Source organism: Antechinus flavipes, chromosome 1, assembly GCF_016432865.1.
Source record: "Antechinus flavipes isolate AdamAnt ecotype Samford, QLD, Australia chromosome 1, AdamAnt_v2, whole genome shotgun sequence".
NCBI lineage: Eukaryota > Metazoa > Chordata > Mammalia > Dasyuromorphia > Dasyuridae > Antechinus > Antechinus flavipes.
This window is the reverse complement of record NC_067398.1, coordinates 439,188,401-439,194,405: the sequence shown is the minus strand read 5'-3', so window position 1 is coordinate 439,194,405 and position 6,005 is coordinate 439,188,401. Positions and strand designations below refer to the sequence as shown.

At 34.5% G+C, this 6,005-nt stretch overlaps 1 pseudogene; it reads left to right on the top strand.

Annotated features, from left to right (window-relative positions):
- The first annotated feature begins 449 nt into the window (after nt 1–449).
- On the top strand, nt 450–1,000 carry LOC127543735 (actin-related protein 2/3 complex subunit 3-like; annotated as a pseudogene).
- The last annotated feature ends 5,005 nt before the right edge of the window (nt 1,001–6,005 follow it).

Genomic DNA, 6,005 nt, shown 5'->3' with positions numbered 1-6,005 from the left:
TAACTAAAATGACTTAAGTGTGTGTATTCTTTGATGACCAAAAAAAACCCTTCAAAATGGTTTCATTGATCTGCAGAAAGGCACATGACTCAGAAAGTAAGAATCAGAATTAAATTTGGATACAAAAGAATTGCTATAGTTTTCTCTTGCCTTTTTTTGCTTTTTTTTTTTCTGACAGAGCAGGCATAAATTCTGTAAACTGCCTAGGAGGAAGAGGAGAAACAGTTGCCTTATCTTCCACATGACTGTCTTATAGGGATATGCTAGAGCAGTTCAAACCAGCTCTACAAAGAAAATAATCAGAGAGAGAAAACAAATCAGGGCTTCAGTTATTGTTTTGTTGATTGTCTAGACTTAAGAAAATTATAGGGGTCTCCAGACTGAAGTGCCAGGGTCTCTGGCAGGATCCAGTATCTTTTGCTAGCAGAACTTCAAGGTGGGCTGCCAAGATGCTGACATACCACTCCTTTCTCATGGACTCCCATACCAAACTAATTAGAAACTTGCCACTATTACTCATTAGAAACCAATCTAAATTTAAACTTAGGAACTACTCTGAGAGAAACAAAATACACAAATATTATGGATGAAGCTATCTGTTATTTCAAGGCCAATGTCTTCTTCAAAATCTTCAAAAATTTAAAAGAATGAAGGTGATAGAGCATTAATCTAAATAACTCTTTATATTTCTGAATCTTAAAGAAATTCCAGAAATGCAACCCAAAAAGTTCTAGGAGAGATAGAAATGTATACATTAGGCACTACTAAATTTCTTATTCCTGGAGACTCAGGTTTCCCTTTTAATGCCATTTATTCCAAACCTGCAAATAAGCAAGAAGATGAAGTAATAAGGGCCTACTTAACAGCAGCTGCAGCAACAAACTGACTTAGGACTTTGTGAGAAGATATTTGATTCTCATATTGGCAATCTAGCAAGTGGTAGAATTGCTTTGTGAACAGGCAGCTCATGAATAAGAGTCTTTCCTGGCCTGGACAGTGACCATATCTTGTTCAGTCATACCCATTGCAAAAACATCCATTGTTTGGCAGGAAGATGTACACTTTCATAAAAGTTATACTGAGAAAGAAAAGATACCTCCTTACTGGGAAAACCCTTTATTAAGATGTTGGGATTTAAGGATCACTCAGAATTTTTGCAATGTTAAGCTGGTGCTTAATAATAATAATAAACATTTTAAACATTCCACATCAATAAAGAAAGAAAAAAAGGATCCTTTTCCCTCCTTTATGATTTCCTTGGGATACAGACCCACTAGCATGACTGGATCAAAGGATATGCTTTTTACATATATATATATATATATCCCTTTGGGCATAGTTCCAAACTGCTCTGCAGTTGGATCATTTCACAACTCCACCAATGATGCATTAGTGTGCTAGTTTTCCCACATTCCTTCCAACAATTATTATTATCATTTCCTGTCATCTTAACCAAACTGAGAAGTGTGAGGTGGTACCTCAGAATTGTTTTAATTTGTATTTATCTAATCAATAGTTATTTATATTTTTTTCATATGAATAAATTGTCTATACATATCCTTTGATTGTTAAAGAGTTTCAATTGGCAACTAGAATTGGAAGCAGCCATAACCTAGTCTAGTGAGAAGCCAACATAACAATTGAGTAATGGGCTTGACTTTGCCTAGCAATGATTGGGTGATCTAAAACACCCAACTCTGCAATGATCAACACAGCTAATTGAGGAGAGTGGATCATGTGTTAATAGTACACTGCTCAGAAGTGAGCTTAGTGGGGACTTCTTCAAAGGAGAAAAGGATTCCCAGGTCCAAGAGTTGCAAAGTATCCCTTCTCTTCTTTATATGTGTGCTTATATTATCTTTTGTACTTTACATTTGACCCTACTCTCTACAGGAACCTGGTGTATGAATATAGGGGACAGTACTATCTATAGTAGCAGCAGGAAGGGAGAAGGCTATTAAAAACTATATTGTAAGATTTGCCAAATGTATTGTTGGCACACAAAATTTGCACAATTGGTTTTTCTTTCTTCCTTGTTATTCACTGAATCAAGAGATGACTGGTTCCATGGAGAAAGGACTAGGAATATATTGAGAAGTAAAGATAGGTAAAAATGAAAGATAATTAAATTTTATTATTTTTAAAAAGAGCACTGGACTTAAAATCATGATAACCCTGACTTGTGACAACTGTGTACCTAAATTCTCAGTCTTACTTTCCTATTTTATAAGATGGGAAAAAATTCTTATAATATCCATAATACAGGACTGTAATGCAGAAAGAACAATGTGAACCTTAAAATTCCAAAACAGTATGTGTAGAGAGCCAGAATTCTGGAGAAGCATACTTGAAACAAGGTGTTAACTCAGAGGAATTGATAAGACAATGGCTATCTAGTTTAGCATGGTGATTAATAGTTCTCTAACTCAGTACATGTACTTAGTACTTAATATAGTTCCACAAGATTGATACCTATTCTATAAGACTGATACTTACGATGATGTAATTATAATAGAGTATATAAGAGACAATAAGGACTGGATGAGAGACATTCCATCTTTGATCAGGCTCCTGGTGGCTATCCTTCATTTCTCCATTGAAAACAAGTGCCATCAATGCTGTGTTAAAATTATCCTGGCATGGATTCTGTCAATACAAAGTTATTATTAAATAAAATTAAATTTTCAAAAAAAAAATAGAAATGTATATAGAATAATTTTTCATATAAATGCCTGTTTTTGTCTAATGAGAGCCATCTCCATAGTGGTGGTAAGAGGAAGAAAGAAAAAAAAAGATGTTTATATAATAGCTTTATTACATATTTAAAAGGAATAGCAAATCATATACATTAGACTTTCGGTTTTGTGTGTGATTGTCTTTTTTAAATTATATTGTTATGGAAATGCTTGCTTTGTTCTGTAAATTAAAATAAAAAATGTGAAAAAATTAGACTCAGGAAAATAAAAAATAAAAGAAAACAAGTGCCATCTGAAGGCCCTCCAGAAAACTAGCCAGGCCCCAAGTGAAGGAGACAGCCTGTGAAGGAGATAATAAAGAATTTGGACTTTATCTTTAGCTATTCTTCTGGTGATTACTTTGCTGAAAAGAAGGCTGGTCCCAAGACTTCCAGAAAGCTAACCAAAACATTACAAGTATGGGTTACTTTTACAAAGTGTGAGTTATTATTAGCAGGAAAATTATGAACCTGGCATGGAATTCAGCATTTTCTCCTCATGGATTTAGGGAAAGAGATTTGGGAAGCTCAGATAATCTTTAAGTGAGAATGAATTCAATTGGAAAATCTTATGAGATGTTTGGACTTAGTTCATTCATTTTAGAAACTGAGATTCAGAGATTATGACTGATTTTTAGTTAAATGTTCTTTTCTTATGTTCCTTACCTGCCTTGCTCCTAGCAATACTCTGCTCCTTTCTTCCTCAACTTTCAAGTTCCTTTCTATGTTTTCTCATCCCCTCTTTAAAAGTAAGCTCCTACAGAAGAGGAGCTATATTGATTTCTTAGTACATTGTCTGACACATAAAGATCTATCTGTCCTTACCCCTCATTTCTCCAACCCCAGAAATAATATCCAAATGGGACAGAATGTTGGATTGGCTTAATGGAAACATTTGAATTGAATGTCAAATCTTCAAATCTCTCTCCAAAATGAAATCCACAAAAGATCAGAAAGGGAGCAGGGCCAAGTTGTACATGTGCAAACCAAGAACTCTCTTGCCAAATCCTTCCTGCCCTAGTTCATATTCCATAATTCCCACTTTCAATGTCCTATTGACTCAGTTTCCCTAGTGGAACTCCTGAGACCCTTTAGTTTCTTAGAAAAAATGACTTCAGATTCCTATGACTATTTAAATAAACTTGTTGGCTTAAATTTTGCCTTTACTGTAGTAAGATGCATTCTATTTCACCTAGAGCTTTACTAATTAATATTTCACTTGTATGTCCTTTAAAGGAAAATTATCTTACTAAGTATTCATTAATCAAAAGTTATCTAGGCAGCTAATTTCTTTCTGAGCTGGTTTCCTATTGCTTGATCTGGATTTTTTCTAGAAACTCTAGACTATGGTTTTCTCTAATTACCTAAGGAAGGAATTAAGGAATTAAGTCCTGGATAAAATATTCTTCTCACAGACTGATAAAGTGCTACCTTTAAAATTCAAGTTATCATTCACAAATAAATAATATGCTTGGAACAACAGTAACATCCAGTGGCCAGGATGCTAACTGCATTATTTGAGAACATTGTGAGTTTAGGATACAGGCTATACTTTATGGGTTAATGGGAAAACAATCTAATGATGTAGTCTTCATCCTGAGAATGAATGCTTAAATTTTAGAAGAGGAAAATTGACTTGTGTGTTTGAGTCCTACTTATCATGAACTGCATTTCAAGTTCTGACATTATAAATTTGTATCTTTTTAGCTTTATCAGCTATTACTACTCTCCTTCCATTAATGGATCAGTTTTTAGACCAGGAAGGGGCTTTAGAGATCCTCTAGTCCAATTTCCTCCATATTATGTATGAGGAAATTAAGGTCTAGAAAACACACAGATAAAAAGTAATAGATAATAGAGTTCATTTAAATGCAAAGGTCAGAAAGACAAATTGCAAGTGCTCTGACATGAGGCAGAGTGATAGAGCAGGAAAAGATCCTGGTTCCAGAAGTAGAAATGGGCAGGTTCAAATCTTGCCTCTGATATTCACTAGGGCAAATCATTTAACCCCAGTTTCTTGGGTCTCAGTTTCGTGCCCTGTAAAATGAGAGAGACTGAATTAATTATTTCTCAATTTCCTTCTGATTCTTAACTCGTGACTGCAAACCAATATTTTCACTATGTCATCTTGCCTTACAATAGTCAATAGGAGTAATCATCAGTTTACATTCCAACTAATCGATTTCCTTTTTGTCCCTTCTTCTCCTTCCTTTCCTTTTTGCTCATATGGTCACTTCATATGAATTTCCCCCACTCCATCCTGTCTCATCACTAATTTTCTCCTGTGGAAGCTCTTTCCTTCCTTTAAAAACTAATTTTCTGACTCAAATCTATAAGAATTCAAGCCATTCTCCAACTGATAAATGGTCAAAGGATATGAACAGACAATTTTTCAGATGAAATTGAACCTATTTCTAATCATATGAAAAGGTACTCTAAATCACTATTGATCAGAGAAGTGCAAATTAAGACAACTGAGGTACCACTATACACTTCTCAGATTGGCTAAGATGACAGGAAAAGATAATGATGAATGTTGGAGAGGATGTGGGAAAACTGGGACACTAATACATTGTTAGTGGAGTTATGAACTAATCCAACCATTCTGGAGAGAAATTTGGAGCTATGTCCAAAGGGTTAGCAAAATGTTCATACCCTTTGAGCTAACAGTATTTTCTATATCCCAAAGTTATCTTACAGGAGGGAAAGGGATCCACATGTGGCAAAAATATTTGTGGCAGTCCTTTTTGTAGTGGCAAGAAACTGGAAACTGAGTGGATGCCCATCAGTTGGAGAATGGCTGAATAAATTATGGCATATGAATGTTATGGAATATTATTGTTCTATAAGAAACAATCAGCAGGATAATTTTAGAAGCTTATATGAACTGATGCTAAGTGAAATAAGCAGAACCAGGAGGTCATTATACACAGCAACAACAAAATTATATGATGATTAATTCTGATGGACATGGCTCTTTTCAACAATAAGATGATTCAGGCCAGTTCCAATGATCTTGTGATGAATAGAGCCATCTGCATCCAGAGAGAGGACTATGAGAATGGAGTGTGGACCACAACATAGCATTTTCATTCTTTTTGTTGTTATTTGCTTGCATTTTATTTTCTTTCTCATTTTTTCCCTTTTTCATCAGATTTTTCTTGTGTAGCAAGATAATTGTATAAATTTTTATGCCTATATTGAATTTAACATATATTTTTACCATATTTAATATATTTTGGACTATTTGCTATCTAGGGAGGAAGTGAGG